The sequence below is a fragment of the Chlorocebus sabaeus genome, chromosome 8, assembly GCF_047675955.1.
Source record: "Chlorocebus sabaeus isolate Y175 chromosome 8, mChlSab1.0.hap1, whole genome shotgun sequence".
Taxonomy (NCBI): domain Eukaryota; kingdom Metazoa; phylum Chordata; class Mammalia; order Primates; family Cercopithecidae; genus Chlorocebus; species Chlorocebus sabaeus.
In genome coordinates, this window is record NC_132911.1 from 52,126,910 (window position 1) to 52,144,153 (window position 17,244).

A 17,244-nucleotide genomic window follows, 5' to 3' on the forward strand; every position below is an offset into this window, starting at 1 on the left:
AATCCCAGCACTTTGGGAGGCCAAGATGGGTGGTTCACAAGGTCAGGAGATCTAGACCATCCTGGCTAACACGGTGAAATCCCGTCTCTACCAAAAATACAAAAAATTAGCTGGGCGTGGTGGCAAGTGCCTGTAGTCCTAGCTACTCAGGAGGCTGAGGCAGTAGCATGGCGTGAACCCGGAGGTGGAGCTTGCAGTGAGCCGAGATCGCCCCACTGCACTCCAGCCTAGGCGACAGAGTGAGACTACATCTTAAAAAAAAAAAAAAAAAGCTTGTCGAGTAGCTTTAGACTAGGTGCAGTGGCTTCCATCTGTAGTCCCAGCGCTTTGGGAGGTCAAGGTGGGTTGATCACTTGAGCCTAGGAGTTTAAGACCAGCCTGGGCAAGATAACAAAATCCCATCTCTACAGAAAATACAAAAATTAGCTGGGTGTGGTGATGTGCACCTGCAGTCCCAGCTACTTGGGAGGCTGACGTGGGGTATGGCTTGAGCCTGGGAGGTTGAGGCTGCAGTGAGCTGTGATCGTGTCACTGCACTCCTGCCTGGGTGACAGAGCAAGACACTGTGTCAAAAAAAAAAACTTAAAAGTAGTTTGAACAATGCTTGCTAATGTTTTGAAGGACACTATATGTACATTGTAGAATGGTTAAATCTAGCTAAGTACCAAATACATTATCTCACGTAGTTATCATTTTTGTGGTGAGAATACTTAATATATACTCAGTATTTTTCAGTAATACAGTATGTCCTTAACTAGTCACCATGCTATACAGTAGTGCTCTTGAACTTGTTCCTCCTGACTGTAATTGTGTATCCTTTGTCTAACATCTTCCCAATCCCCACCCCCATAACCCCAACCATCCTAACCTCTGGTACGCCATCTCCTGTCTACTTCTGTGAGATCAACTTTGACTTCATATATGAGTGAGATAGTATTTGTCTTTCTGTGCCTGTGTTATTTCACTTAACATAATGTTCTCCAGGTTCATCCATGTTGTTGCAAATGAGAGAATTTACTTCTTTTTTATGATTGAAATAGTATCCCACTGTGTACGTATAGCATATGTTCTTTATCCATTCGTCTGTGTGTGTGTGTGTTTTTTTTTTTTTGACACGGAGTCTGACTCTGTCACCCAGGCTGGAGTGCAGCGGCACATTCTCAGCTCACTGCAGCCTCCGTCTCCTGGATTCAAGTAATTCTCCTGCCTCAGGCTCCCTAGTAGCTGGGATTACAGGTACCCGCCACCACGCCTGGCTGTTTTGTATTTTAGTAGAGATGTGGTTTCACCATGTTGGCCAGGTTGGTCTCAAACTCCTGACCTCAAGCAATCCACCTGCCTTGGCCTCCCAAAGTGCGGGGATTACAGGCGTGAGCCACCACGCTCAGCCTATTCATTCGTTGGTTGATGGATACTTAGGTTGATTCTATATCTTGCATATTTTGAGTAGTGCTGCAATAAAATGGGAGTGCAGACCTCTCTTTGACATACTGATTTTATTTTCTTTGGCTATATATGCAGTAGCAGGATTGCTGGATCATATGGTAGCTCTATTTTTAAGTTTTTGAGGAACCTCCATACTGTTCTTTCTCCATATGACTACTAATTCACATTCCCACCAACAGCGTGCTTAGATTATCCTTTATCACTACATACTCACCAACTCTTGTTTTCTTTCATCTTTTTTTTTTTTTGAGATGGAATTTGGCTCTTGTTGCCCAGGCTGGAGTGCAATGACGTGATCTTGGCTCATTTCCGCCTCCTGGTTCAATCAATTCTTCTGCCTCAGCCTCCCGAGTAGCTGGGGTTACAGCCATGTGCCACCACGCCCAGCTAATTTTGTATTTTTTGTAGAGATGGGGTTTCTCCATGTTGGTCAGGCTGCTCTCAAACTCCCAACCTCAGGTGATCCGCCTGCCTTGGCCTCCCAAAGTGCTGGGATTACAGGCGTGAGCCGCCGTGCCTAGCCTTTTTTTTTTTTTTTAAATTGAGACAGAGTCTTGCTCTGTTGCCTAGGCTGGAGTGCAGTGGCGAGATGTCGGCTCACTGCAACACCCACCTCCAGGTTCAAGCGATTCTCCTGTCTTAGCCTCCCGAGTAGCTGGGATTACAGGCACCTGCCACCATGCCTGGCTAATTGTCTTTTTTTTTTTTTTTTTTTTTTTTGAGACGTAGTCTCGCTCTGTCGCCCAGGCTGGAGTGCAGTGGCCGGATCTCAGCTCACTGCAAGCTCTGTCTCCCAGGTTCATGCCATTCTCCTGCCTCAGCCTCCCGAGTAGCTGGGACTATAGGCGCCCGCCACCTCACCCGGCTAATTTTTTGTATTTTTTAGTAGAGACGGGGTTTCACTGTGTTAGCCAGCGTGGTCTCGATCTCCTGACCGCATGATCCGCCCATCTCGGGCCCCCAAAGTGCTGAGATTACAGGCTTGGGCCACCACGCCCGGCCAACCTGGCTAATTTTCATATTGTTAGGAGAGACATGGTTTCACCATGTTGGCCAGGCTCGACTGATCTCAAACTCCTGACCTCAGGTGATCCACCCACCTTAGCCTCCCAGAGTACTGGGATTACAGGCGTGAGCCACTGTGCTTGGCCTCATCTTTCATCCTTTTGATCATAGCCATCTTAATGGGAGTGAGGTGATATCTCATGTGGTTTTTTTTTTTTGCATTTCCTTGATGATCAGTGATGTTGAGAATTTTTTTCATATACCTCTTGGCCATTTGTATGTCTTTTGAGAAATGTCTATTCAGATCTTTTACCCATTTTTACATGGGGTTATTTTCTTGATATTGAACTGAGTTCCTTATATATTTTGGTTATTAACCCCTTATCAGATACATGGTTTGCAAGTGTGGTGAACCATTCTGTATGTTCTCTCTCTCTCTCTTTTTTTTTTTTTTTTTTTGGAGTTTTGCTCTTGTTGCCCAGGCTGGAGTGCAGTGGCACTCTCAGCTCACCACAAGCTCTGCCTCCTGGGTTCAAGGGATTATCCTGCCTCAGCCTCCTGAGTAGCTGGGATTACAGGCATATGCCACCATGCCCTGCTAATTTTGTGTTTTTAGTAGAGACAGAATTTATCCATGTTGGTCAGGCTAGTTGTAAACTCCTGACCTCAGTTGATTCGCCTGCCTCGGCCTCCCAAAGTACTAGGATTACAGGCGAGAGCCACCGCCCCTGGCCAGTTCTCTCTTTATTGTTTCCTTTGCTGTGCAGGAGATTTTTAGTTTTATGTGACCCAAATTGTCTGTTTTTGCTTTTGAGCGTGCTTTTGAGGTCATATCCTCCAAAAATCATTGCCCAGAACCAATGCCATTGACTTTTCTTCCTGTTTTCTAGTAGTTTCATAGATTGCCTTTTTTCCTTCCTTTTTTTTTTTCTGAGGCAGTCTGAACCTGTCACCTAGGCTGGAGTGCAGTGGTATAGCCACGGCTTGCTGCAGCCTCAACTTCCCAGGCTGTCACTTCAGCCTCCTGAGTAGCTGGGAGTACAGGTGCACGCCACCACACCTGGCTAATGTTTTGTAGTTTTAGTAGAGATGGGGTTTCACCATGTTGGCCAGGCTGGTCTTGAACTCCTGACCTCAGGTGATCCACATGCCTTGGCCTCCCGAAGTGCTGGGATTACAGGCGTGAGCCACCACCATGCCCAGCTGCATGATGCCCAATTTTGCCACTTCTGTTCAATATAGTACTGGAAGTCCTAGAAAGAGCAGTAAGACAAAGAAATACAAGGCATCTTAATTGGAAAACAAGTTAAACTGTTCCTGTTTACAGAAGACATATGATGTCAGTGTTTATTGTTACAAACTTCTGTCTTAAAACTGCTTTTGCTGTATTCCATAGGTTTTGTATGCTGTGTTTCAGTTTTCATTTGTTTCAATAAACTTCGTAATTTGTTTTTTAATATTTTCATTGACGTATTGGTTGTTTAAGAGCATGTGTTTAACTTCCATGTTTTTGTGAATTTTCTGAAGATCTTCCTGTTAATGATTGCTAGTTTTATACCATTGTGGTCAGAAAAGATATTTGATATGATTTCCATCTTCTTAAATTTGTTAAGACTTACTTTGTGGCTTCACATATGATCTATCCTTGAGAATGTTCCACGTGCAGCTTAAAATAATGTATTATGCCACTGTTGGATGGTATGTTCTGTATATGTCTGTTAGGTCCATTTGTTCTGTAGTATAGCTTAAGTCTCATATTTCCTTGTTGACTTTCTGTCTGCATGATCTGTGCATTGCTAATTGTGAGGTGTGAAAGTCTCCTACTTTTACTGTATTATAGCCTATCTTACTCTTCATATCTATTAATATTTGCTTTATAAATTTAGGTGCTTTGATGTTGGGTGCATGTATATTTACAATTGTTCTCTTGCTAAATTGACGCCTTTATTATTATATGATGACCTTCTTTATCTCTTTTTACAGTTTTTGATTTAAAAATCTATTTTATTGAGGGCCAGGTGTGGTGGCTCGTGCCTGCAATCCCAGCACTTTGGGAGGCTGAGGCGGGCGGATAACTTGAGATCAGGAGTTCAAGACCAACCTGGCCAACATGGCGAAATTCCATCTCTATTAAAAATACAAAAATTGGACCGGGAGCGGTGGCTCACACCGGTAATTCCAGCACTTTGGGAGGCCGAGACAGGTGGATCACAAGGTTGAGAGTTTAAGACCAGCCTGGCAAAATGGTGAAACCCCATCTCTACTAAAAGTCCAAAAATTAGCCAGGTATGGTGGCGAGTGCCTGTGACCCCAGCTACTTGGGAGACTGAGGCAGAGAATTGCTTGAACCCGGGAGGCAGAGGTTGCCGTGAGCCAAGATCATGCCACTGCACTCCAACCTGAGTGACAGAGCACAACTCCTGCTCAAAACGAAACGAAACAAAACAAACAAAAATTGGGTGTGGTGTCGGGCGCCTGTAGTCCTAGCTACTCAGGAGGCTGAGGCAGGAGAATCGCTTGAATCTGGGTGTTGGAGATTGCCGTGAGCGTTGATTGCGCCACTGCACTCCAGCCTGGGCAACAGAGCAAGATTCTGTCTCCAAAAAAAAAAAAAACAAAAAAAAAAACCCAGCAGGGCGCGGTGGCTCATGCTTGTAATCCCAGCACTTTGGGAGGCTGAGGCTGGCAGATCACGAGGTCAGGAGTTCGAGACCAGCCTGACCAACATGGTGAAACCCCGTCTGTACTAAAAATACAAAAATTAGCCAGGCATGGTGACGCATGCCTGTAATCCCAGCTACTCAGGAGACTGAGGCAGGAGAATCGCGTGACCTGGGAGGCAGAAGTTGCAGTGAGCTGAGATTGCGCCACTGCACTCCAGCCTGGGTGACAGAGCTAGACTCCATCTCAAAAAAAAAAAAATAACTAAATACAAATAAAATTAGCCAGGCATGGTGGCATATGCCTATAATTCCACTTGGTAGGCTAAGGCAGGATAATTGCTTGAACTCAGGAGGTGGAAGTTGCAGTGAGCCAAGATGCTGTGACTGTACTCCAACCAGGGCAGAGTGAGTGAGACTCTTTGTCTAAAAACAAAAACAAAAATGATTTTATCTGATATAAGTGAAGCAATTCTTGGGCTTTCTTTCTGTCTCTCTCTCTTTTTTTTTTTTTTTTTTTTGAGACAGGGTCTCCCTCTCTAGGCTAGAGTGCAGTGGCGTGAACATGGCTCACTGCAGCCTTGAACTATTGAGATCAGTGATTTTCCTGTCTCAGCCTCCTGTGTAGCTGACCACAGGTGCATGCCACTATGCCTTGCTAATTTTTTATATTTTTTGTGGAGAGAGGGTCTCAAAGTGTTGCTCAGGATGCTTTCAAACTCCTGGGCTCAAACAGTTCTCCCTCCTTGACCTTTCAGAGGGTGAGATTACAGGGTCTTGTTCTCTTTTGATTTCCATTTGCATGGCATATCTTTTTCCCTTTCTTCACCTTCAGTCTACATATGTCCATACAGGTGAGGTGAGTCTCTTGTTGCAGCATATAGTTGGGTCTTGTTTTTTTAACCATTCAGTCACTCTTTCTTCCTCTCTTACGGTCTTATTTGGTGGTTGATTTTCTCTGGTAGTATGTTTTTTTCCTCACCTTTTTTTTTTTTTTTTTTTGAGACAGTGTGTTGCTCTGACATGATCATAGCTCACTGTAACCTCCAACTCCTGGGCTCAAGCAATCTTGCCTCAGCCTTGGGAGTAGCTAGGACTATAGGTGTGTGCCACCAAACCTGGCTAATTTTTTTTTTCCTGTAGATACAGGGTCTTGCCATGTTGTGCAAGCTGGTTTTGAACTCCTGGGCTGGAGCGATCCTCCTGCCTCAGCCTCCTGCGTAGCTAGGAATGCAGGCATGTGCCACCATGCCTAGCTATTTTTTTTTTTTTAAATTTTTTGTAGAGACAGAGTCTTGCTATATTGCCCAGGCCAGCTTTGAACTCCTGACCTCAAGTGCTCCTCCCACCTTGGGCTCCAGAGCACTGGGGTTTCAGGCATGATCCACTCCGCTGGCTTGTTCCTTGCTTTTTATTTTTTATCTATTATACATATATATTTCTTAAGATGGAGTTGCACTCCTGTTGCCGAGGCTGGCGTGCAATGGCGTGATATCAGCTCACTGCAACCTCTGCCTCCTCCTGGGTTCAAGCAATTCTCCTGTCTCAGCCTTTCTGGTAGTTGGGCTTACAGGCAGCTGCCACCATGCGCAGCTTATTTTTTGTATTTTTAGTAGAGACGGGGTTTCACTATTTTGGCCAGGCTGGTCTTGAACTTGTTTTTTGTTTTGTTTTGTTTTTTTGAGATGGAGTCTTGCTTTGTTGCCCAGGCTGGAGTGCAGTGACACGATCTTGGCTTGCTGCAAGCTCTGCCTCCCGGGTTCAAGCAATTCTCCTTGAACCTCAGCCTCCTAAGTAGCTGCCATTACAGGCATGCACCACCACGTCTGGCTAATTTTTAGTAGAGATGGGGTTTTACCATGTTGGCCAGGCTGGTCCGGAACTCCTGACCTCAGATGACCCACCTGCCTCAGCCTCCCAAAGTGCTGGGGTTACAGGGGTGAGCCACCACACCTGGCATAAAGGTTTTTGCTTTGTGGTTACCATGAGGCTTACAAAAAAGGTCTTACCGTTACAAAAGGTTATTTTAAGCTAATAACAACTTAGCCTTGATTGCCTAAAAAATCCTTTATATTTTTACCCTACTCTCTCATTTTGAATTTTTGATGTCACAGTTTGGATTTTTTTTTTTTTTTTTTTGAGACAGTGTCATTCTTGTCACCAAGGCTGGAGTGCAGTAGTCTGATCTTGGTTTACTGCAACCTTTGCCTGCTGGGTTCCTGTGATTCTCCTGCCTCAGCCTCCTGAATAGCTGGGATTACAGGCAGCTGCCACCACGCCCCGCTAATTTTTGTATTTTTAGTGGAGATAGGGTTTCACCATGTTGGCTAGGCTGCTGTCAAACTCCTGACCTCAGGTAATCCACCTGCCTTGGCCTCCCAAAGTGCTGGGATTACAGGCATGAACTACCGCACCCAGCCTGCATCTTTTTATATTGCGTATTCCTTTACAAATTGTTGTAGTTACTTTGAATAGTTTTGTCTTTTAACCTTCCTACTAAAGATACAAGTAATTTACACTCCACCATTACAGTATTAGTGTATTCTGAAGTTGACCTTGTGTTTACTTTTCCCAGTGAGTTTTATACTTTCAGATGTTTTTGTGTTATTCATTAGTATCCTTTTCTTTCAGCTTGAAGAACTTCCCATAGCATTTCTTGTAAGGCAGGTCTTGTGGTGATAAACTCCTTCAGCTTTTGTTTGCCTGAGAAAGTCTTTATTCTTTGTTTCTGAAGAACAGGTTTGTCCTGGGACAGACAGCTTTGTCTAAAGGACAGTTTTTCTCCTTGTCACTTTTTTTTAAATTTTTTTAAAGAGAGACAAGGTCTGTCGCCCAGACTGGTCTTGAACTCTTGGGCTTAAGCGATCTGCCCACCTCAACCTCCCAGAGTGCTGGGATTACAGGTGTGAGCCCAGCCCCTGCGAGCACTTTAAATGTATCATCTCACTCTCCCCCGGCCTCTAAGGTTTCTGTTGAGAAGTCTGCTGCTAGGTATATTGGAAGTCCCTTATATGTTATTTGCTTCTTTCCTCCTGCTGCCTTGAGGGTTCTCTCTTTGTCTTTCATCTTTGACAGTTTGGTTATAACATGTCTTGGGGTAGTCTTATTTGGACTGAGTCTGATTGGAGACCCTTCAACCTGTAGCCGTATTCTTACAACTTTCTCCATATTTGTACGGTTTTTTTGCTAGTTTTTCTTTAGATATACTTTTTTTTTTTTTTTTGAACAGAGTCTTGCTCTATTGCCAGGCTGGAGTGCAGTGGTGCGATCTTGGCTCACTGCAACCTCTGCCTCCTGGGTTCAAGTGATTCTCCTGCCTCAGCCTCCTAAGTAGCTGTGACTACAGGCATGCGCTACCATGCTCAGCTAATTTTTGTATTTTTAGTAGAGACGGGGTTTCACCATACTGGCCAGGCTGGTCTTGGACTCCTGACATCAGGTGATCCACCTGCCTCGGCCTCCCAAAGTACTGGGATTACAGGTGTGAGCCACCATGCCCAGCCTAACATAAAACTTGATAGAAGTGGATATGCAGCATGCAAACTAGAATAACATTCAGTGTTCAGGCGGGGCTCAGTAGCTTATGCCTGTAATTCCAGCACTTTGGGAGGCCAAGGCAGGAGGATCACTTGAGGTCAGGAGTTTGAGACCAGCCTGGCCAACATGGTGATACCCCATCTCTATTAAAAATTAAAAAAAATTAGCCAGGCATGATGGTACTTGCTTATAGTTCCAGCTACTTGAGAGGCTGAGGTGGGAGAATCACTTGAACCCAGGAGGCAGAGGTTGCACTGAGCCAAGATTGTGCCACTGTACTACAACTTGGGTGACAGAGTGAGACCCTGTCTCAAAAAAACAAAAAAAAATCAATGTTTGAAAGTTTGTTTCGAAAGTAGTTCACTTTTTCAAAGGCTCTTTTTCAAAGAGCTGATTACAATGTCTTTAGGGCGATTACAATGTCTTTAGGGCCGGGCGCGGTGGCTCAAGCCTGTAATCCCAGCACTTTGGGAGGCCAAGACGGGTGGATCACGAGGTCAGGAGATCGAGACCATCCTGGCTAACACGGTGAAACCCCGTCTCTACTAAAAAATACAAGAAAACTAGCTGGGTGAGGTGGCGGGCGCCTGTAGTCCCAGCTACTCGGGAGGCTGAGGCAGGAGAATGGCGTAAACCCGGGAGGCGGAACTTGCAGTGAGCTGAGATCCGGCCACTGCACTCCAGCCCGGGCGACAGAGCGAGACTCCGTCTCAAAAAATAAAATAAAATAAAATAAAATAAGTCTTTGACATATGTAAGATGGGACTTTGGGACTGTATTTGGGAGTGCTTTATTCTTGTTTATAAAGTCTTAGCTGATTTGTGTGAGAGCGGATGGTATTTTCAGTAAGCTGGAACTCAGCAGCTGTTTCAAACCTTAGAAGGAGCTAAATCCTTGTGGCCACGTATAGGTACTTAAATAGAAATAGAAAAAAACAGATTAATAAAACATACGTTATGGATTGCCTGGACTCTAGACCAAGTAAGTTCATTTTATAGATGAGCAGTAGAAATACAGATATGAAATGGCTTTTGCAGGATTTTTTAGCTAGATGTTGAGTCTAGAGCTGGTGTCTTGATTTAAGATTCTTGGCTGCGTACGGTAGCTCACGCCTGTAATCCCAGTACTTTGGGAGGCCAGGGCAGGCAGATCACCTGAGGTTGGGAGTTCGAGACCAGCATGACCAACATGGAGAAACCCTGTCTCTACTGAAAATACAAAATTAGCCGGGCATAGTGGCACATGCCTGTAATCCCAGCTACTTGGGAGAATTGCTTGAACCCGGGAGGCGGAGGTTGTGGTGACCCGAGATTGCGCCATTGCACACCAGCCTGGGCAACAAGAGCTAAACTCCGTCTCAAAAAAGAAAAAAAAAATTCTTAAATACTGCTTCTGTATTAGACTGTGTCCTACGTATGGCTTGGTTGCTTTTATTTCCTGGAAACCCAGAGATGTTATTTTACAGATAAATGCCGTTAAGGATCAAGACAAAATACTTGATAGAGTCTGAAGGCATTAATAGATTATTAAAACTCCGTGTTCTTTTAAGGTGTGAAGGATTGTATTGAAATAAGTAATAAAAATTTAGAAAAAGCAATTTTAGTGGCTAAATGCTGGTCAATATTCACATCAATCTTTTTTGTAAGCACATATTTGGTATTGCGGGTAAATACATATATATAAATTATTCCCTTAGTGATTTTTTTTTTTTTTTTTTTTAGAACGAGTCTTGCTCTGTTGCCCGGGCTGGAATGCAGTGGTGCACTCTCAGCTCACTGCAACCTCTGCCTCCTGGGTTCAAGCGATTCTCCAGCTTCAGCCTCCCGAGTTGCTGGGACTACAGGCGTGTGCAACCATGCCCGGCTAACTTCTTGTATTTTTAGTAGAGATGGAGTTTCACCGTGTTAGCCAGGAGATGGTCTCGATCTCCTAACCTCATGATCCACCTGCCTTGGCCTCCCAAAGTGCTGGGATTACAGGCGTGAGCCACCATGCCTGGCCAGTCAGTGGTGGTTATAAATCTGTGATTTTTTTTTTTTTTTTGAGATGGAGTCTCTGTCATCCAGGCTGAAGTGCAGTGGCGTGATCTCAGCTCACTGCAACTTGTGCGGGGTTCAAGCAATTTTCCTGCCTCAGCCTCATGAGTAGCTGGGATTACAGGTGTGCGCCACCATGCCTAGCTGATTTTTTTTTGTATTTTAGTAGAGATAGGGTTTCACCATGTTGACCAGACTGGTCTTGAACACCTGACCTCGAGTGATCGGCCTGCCTTGGCCTCTCAAAGTGTTGGGATTATAGGCGTGAGCCACCGTGCCTGGCCTAAATCTGGATTTTCTTTCTTTTTGTTTTGAGACGAGTCTTGCTCTGTCGCCCAGGCTGGAGTGCAGTGGTGCCATCTCCGCTTACTGCAAGCTCCGCCTCCCGGGTTCACGCCATTTTCCAGCCTCAGCCTCCCGAGTAGCTGGGACTACAGGCGCCGGCCAGCACCGGCTAATTGTTTTGTATTTTTAGTAGAGATGGAGTTTCACCGTGTTAGCCAGGATGGTCTCGATCTCCTGACCTCATGATCCGCCTGCCTCTGCCTCCCAAAGTGCTGGGATTACAGGCGTGAGCCACCGCGCCCAGCTCTGGATTTTCTGTCTGAGGTTTATCTAAGGGAGGGGAGAGAAAGGGAGGTTACTGGGAGTGTTGTAAGTGTTTGAAAGAAACTTACCTCTTATCAGAGGTAGAATTTACAACCTGATGAGTTGTCCTAAACATTTTAGTATTGCATCTGTTATTCCTAAAGTGACCCTTAGAACATTTAGTACCCTTCCTTCCTTCCTTGCTTCCTTCCTTTCTTCTTTCCTTCCTCCCTCCCTCCCTCCCTTTCTTCCCTTTCTTCCCTTTCTTCCCTTTCCTTCCTTCCCTTCCTTCCCTTCCTTCCCTTCCTTCCCTTCCTTCCCTTCCTTCCCTTCCTTCCCTTCCTTCCCTTCCTTCCCTTCCTTCCTTCCCTCCTTCCCTCCTTCCCTCCTTCCCTCCTTCCCTCCTTCCCTCCTTCCCTCCTTCCCTCCTTCCCTCCTTCCCTCCTTCCTTCCTTCCTTCCTTCCTTCCTTCCTTCCTTCCTTCCTTCCTTCCTTCCTTCCTTCCTCTCTCTCTCTTTCTCTCTCTTTCTCTTTCTTTCTTTCTTTCTTTCTTTCTTTCTTTCTTTCTTTCTTTCTTTCTTTCTTTCTTTCTTTCTTTCTTTCTCTTTCTTTCTTTTCTCTTTTCTTTCTTTTCTTTCCTTTCTTTTCTTTCTTTTCTTTTCTTTCTTTTCTTTCCTTCCTTCCTTTCTTTTCTTTTCTTTTCTTTTCTTTTCTTTTCTTTTCTTTTCTTTTCTTTTCTTTTCTTTCTTTCATCTTCTTTCTTCTTTCGTTTCATTCTTCCTTTTACCTACTTCCCCAAGTAGGCTGCCTCTAGATAAGACTGTATATTATCAGGTAGGAAGAACTTGGTTCGAGGAGTTTTGGAACTGGGAAGACTGGATAACAGCTATGTAACCTGGGCTTCTTATTCTCTCTAGGGCTTATGAAGTGGTTACTAAAATCTGAAGTTCTATAGAAAAGGGCCAGTTTCCTCTAGGATTTGATCACACCTTTGAGGGATGCTTCCTAAGAAAGCTGAACTTTTGGTAGATGGAGTTGTAGATGAATATTGAATTTAGTTTCAGGGAGCTGTTTTTTCAAAACAACTTTACTGAGATATAATTTACATACCGTATAGTTGTCTATTTAAAGTATACAATTCACTGATTTTTGGCCTGTTCACACATATATGCAACTGTGGTCATTTTAGAATATTTTTATCACCTCAGAAAGAAACCCTGTACCCTTTAACTGTCACTGTCCTATACCCCCAAACCTCAGCCCCTGGCTACTATAATCTGTCTCAATAGATTTACCCATTCTGTACTTTCATATGTGTAGAGTCATATATTATGTGGTTTTTTGTGACTGGCTTCTTTCACTTAGCATAATGTTTTTAAGGGTCATCCATGTTATATAGCATATATCAGTATTTACATATTTTTACGGGTGAAGAATATTCCACTACATTGAATACACCACATTTTGTTTATTCATTCATCATTTTGGTGGTGTTTTCCACCATTTGGCTATTGGGAATAAGGCTGCTGTAAACATTTATGTACAAGGTTTTTTTTCGTTTGAGTAGATACCTAGGAGTGGAATTGCTGGGTCACGTGTTAACTATGTTTAGCTGTTTGAGGAACTGCTAGGCTGTTTTCCAAAGGGAGACTTCTTTTTTTTCTTTTTTTTTGGGATGGAGTCTCGCTCTATCGCCCAGGCTGGAGTGCAGTGGTGTGATCTCAGTCCACTGCAACCTCAGCCTCTTGGGTTCAAGTGATCCTCCTGCCTCAGCCTCCCAAGTAACTTGGATGACAAGCCTGCACTACCATGCCTGTCTGATTTTTGTATTTTTAGTAGAGACTGGGTTTTGCCAAGTTGGTCAGGCTGGTCTCAGCCTGACCTCAAGTGATCCGCCCACCTTGGCCTCCCAAAGTGCTGGAATTACAGGTGTGAGCCACTGCGCCCAGACCAACACAACTAATTTTTTTGTAGTTTTTAGTAGAGACGGAGTTTCACCATGTTGGCCAGGCTTGTCTCAAACTCCTGACCTCAAGTGATCTGCCTACCTTGGCCTCCTAAAGTGTTGGGATTACAGGTGTGAGCCACTGCACCCGACCCCTTTACCCATTTTTAAATTGGGCTGTTTGTCTTTTTATTGTTGAGTTATTGGAGTCCTTTATATATTCTGGATACAAGTCTTTTATCAGATACATGGTTTGCAAATATTTTCTTTCATTCTGTAGATTGTCTTCACTTTCTTGATGTTGTCCTTTGAAACCCAAAAGTTTAAAATTTTGATGAAGATCAATTTATTTTTTTCTACTTCATTAAAATGCAGATTCCGGCTTTTTGTATGTAGCTCATCACCTAACTGGTTCTTTGTTTTAAAAACAATAATGTTTCAGGCCGGGTGCAGTAGGAGGCCAAGGTAGGCAGATCACTTGAGGTCAGGAGTTCGAGAGCAGCCTGGGCAACATACCGAGACCCTGTCGCTACAAAAAAAGAAAAAAATTAGCTGGGCACAGTGGTGTGTGCCTGTAGTTCCAGCTCCTGAGGACGCTAAGGCAGGAGGATCACTTGTGCCCAGGAGTTCGAGGCTGCAGTGAGACATGTTTGTACCACTGCCCTCCAGCCTGGGCAACAGAGTAAGACCCTGTCTCTAAAATGAACACACAAACATCAGAGAACCATGTTTCATGCAGAATATGGTCAGAAACTAAAATATAAATGAATAAAAACAACTCGATGAAATACTGTGAGTTCTAGTTGATGCTCTAGTTATGATTACTGTATGACAGAAGGGCAGGAGTCTGAGCTTCACCTTGCCAGGTGAAGTTTAATCTCACTAAAAAAAGTTCAATAGCCAGATACCACGCATACTGTAAATAGTTTATTCTTTGGAAGTAGTATAATTGTGCCAGAGGTTTTTCAATTTATGGATTGGAATGTTCTCGAAAAGTACAGACAGTGTGTTGCTTGGTGTACTGCTCTTCATGCCAGTGTCATCTGCTACCTAAATTATTGATTGTTGTTTACAAAACAGTACTGATGTAAATTGTTATGTCCTCAGAGGAAATACTTATGTTATTGAGAAGTCTTTGGTTTTCTCAAGTTTTTACCTCATGAACAGTGATATGGAGAGATATCTGTTTATTTTGCTTAATATGGCTTTCTGACTAGAAGCCAGCTACAGCTTCCTGGCCTCACAGGTGAGCAGTTATGCCCATTTAATAGTCTCTGTCAGAAGACCTCACATCTTTTAAAGTGCATGCCATCCTAATTTTACTTAGAAATTAAAACTAGAGAGGAACCAGAATATATTAGCTTATTTAACTTTCTTCCACTCTCTAGTGTATTCTAAGGGAAGTCTCCCTTCATAGTTCTGCAATAAACATTCTTAGCTACCTTACTGGAGAATATGAAGTAACTACTACATTCATTGGCTTATCTCATTGGGATATCTGTAGTGTATCCAGGTGAAATCTTCTGCAATAACTTGCTGCATTATATTTGAATGTATTCACTTACATGGTTGTCTTCCCCACTAGATAGTAATGTCCTGGGGAAAGGATTCTGTGTTCAGTATCAGCAACATCTGCTGTCAGTTTGTATATATTGAGAGAAAGATTAAAAGCAAGCATTTGCCATAAATTCACCAGGTGTTTATCGAGTGCCTGTTGTGTCATCATTTTCTGTGGTACAGTGTCTTTCTGTGTCAGGGATTTAATAATGAGAAAATAAATGGCTCAAGTAAAACCTAGCTTTTCAGGCTGGGCGCAGTGGCTCATGCTTCTAATCCCAGCACGTTGGGAGGCCTAGGCGGACGGATCACTTGAGCCCAGGAGTTCGAGACCAGCCTGGGCAACATGACGAAACCCCATCTCTACTAAAAATACAAAAATTCGCTGGATGTGGTGGCATGCGCCTATCTATGGTCCCAGCTACTTGCGGGGCTGAGGTGGGAGAATTGCTTAAGCCTGGGAGGTGGAGGTTGCAGTGAGCTGAGATTGTGCACTCCAGCCTGGGTGACAGAGTGAGACCCTGTCTCAAAAACAAAAAACAAAACAAAAACTGGCTAGGCATGGCGGCTCACTCCTGAAATCCCAGCACTTTGGGAGGCTGAGGTGGGCGGATCATTTGAAGTCAGGAGTTTGAGACCAGCCTGGCCAACATGGTGAAACCCCATCTCTACTAAAAATACAAAAATTAGCCAGGAGTGGTGGTACATGCCTGTAGTCCCAGCTGTTTGGCAGGCTGAGGCGGGAGAATCACTTGAACCTGGGAAGTGGAGGTTGCAGTGTGCTGAGATTGCACCATTGTCCTCCAGCCTGGGCCACAGAGCAAGACTCTGTCTCGAAAAAAAAAAAAACATGAAAAAAAAAACCAAAAACACAAAAATAAAAATTAGCCAGGTGTGGTGGCAGGCACCTGTAATCCCACCTACTTGGGAGGCTGAGCCAGGAGAAGCCCTTGAATCCAGGAGGCAGAGGTTTCAATGAGCTGAGATGGTGCCACTGCACTCCAGCCTGGGTGACAGAGTAAGACTCTCTCTCAAAACAAAGAAACAATCCCCTCCCTCTGCTAAAAAAACCAGCCTTTCCTTTTTGTAGATTGTAATATTTCACTGTCTTATTTTTAGTTTGCTTTTCTGAAGTAAAACTACTAAAATAATATTTTAGTCACATATATTCTTTAAATCTAAAATCATGAAGCTGCTTATTTTCCCCTTATCTAGCTGAGTTAGTATCTAACAAATAGATTCTAAATGAACTCTTCATATAGGTGGTGATTTTTTGGCAGTGGCTGGGGCAGGGTGGTTTTGGTTACAACCTAAAGAATAACAGTAGTATGATTAATTTCTCCTGTATATAATGTATTCTCCACACCACAGCATTGAAATACTTGGGAAATCCTCTAATCTAGAGGTTTTTCCACTTGTGTTTGAAAGTGTAGTACAGATGCTTCAGATGTACAAAGTTTGACTTGAATTTTTTTTTTTTTCTTTTTTGAGATGGAGTCTCGCTCTGTCACCCAGGCTGGAGTGCAGTGATGTGATCTTGGCTCACTGCAACCTCCACCTCCCAAGTTCAAGTGATTCTTGTGCCTCAGCCTCCCGAGTAGAGATGCATGCCACCACTCCCGGCTAATTTTTTTGTATTTTTAGTAGAGGCGGGGCTTTACCATGTTAGCCAGGATGGTCTCAATCTCCTGACCTCGTGATCCACCCACCTTGGCCTCCCAAAGTGCTGGGATTACAGGTGTGAGTAAATTTTGTTTTTATAAATTACATTTTTATCTACTATATTTCATCAATTCTAAAACATTTAAATATCCAAAATGGATATATGTGTTATAGTTTAATTGGTAGAGTTTTAAAATTTTTTAAAATTATAGTATCATGTAATTGGTTATGCCATCTTAGATTTGATGAAAGACAGTATTTAAAAAAACTGTTAAGATGCCCACATTGAGGTGAATATATAATAGATTTCAAATACTGGATTCTACAAACATACTGACATGTGTTCTCATTTATTAACTGAATACTAAACAGTTGTGATCAATTTAAACTTAGATGTGTTCTATTGAAATATGTTTTTAATCTCATACAATTTTTTGAAATATTTTGGAGGCTAAAGTTGAAAATTGGTTTATCTGGTAAACCTTCACTTCAGCAAAAGAATATCACCTTCTGATGTTTTTTGGTGAATTATGTAAATATAGTTTTTAATATTAAATTTATTTGTATAAATTCACAGTGTCTGAATGATGGATGTATTTCAATTTTAAAGTTCAGAAAAAATGTAGCTGGGCATGGGGCTCACACCTGTAGTCTCAGCACTTTGGGAGGCTGAGGCAGGAGGACCCCTTGAGCCTGGGAGTTTGCGACCAGCCTGGGCAACCTAGCAAGACCTTGTCTCTACTAAAAATATTTTAAAAATTAGCTGGGTGTGGCGGTGCATGCCTGCAGTCCCAGCTACTCCGGAGGC

General features: G+C 43.4%; 1 protein-coding gene across 6 annotated transcripts in view; it reads left to right on the forward strand.

Annotated features, from left to right (window-relative positions):
* Positions 1 to 17,244, forward strand: part of UBE2V2 (ubiquitin conjugating enzyme E2 V2) — a 58,853-nt gene that overhangs the window by 5,720 nt on the left and 35,889 nt on the right. The gene's annotated exons all lie outside the window — the stretch shown is intronic.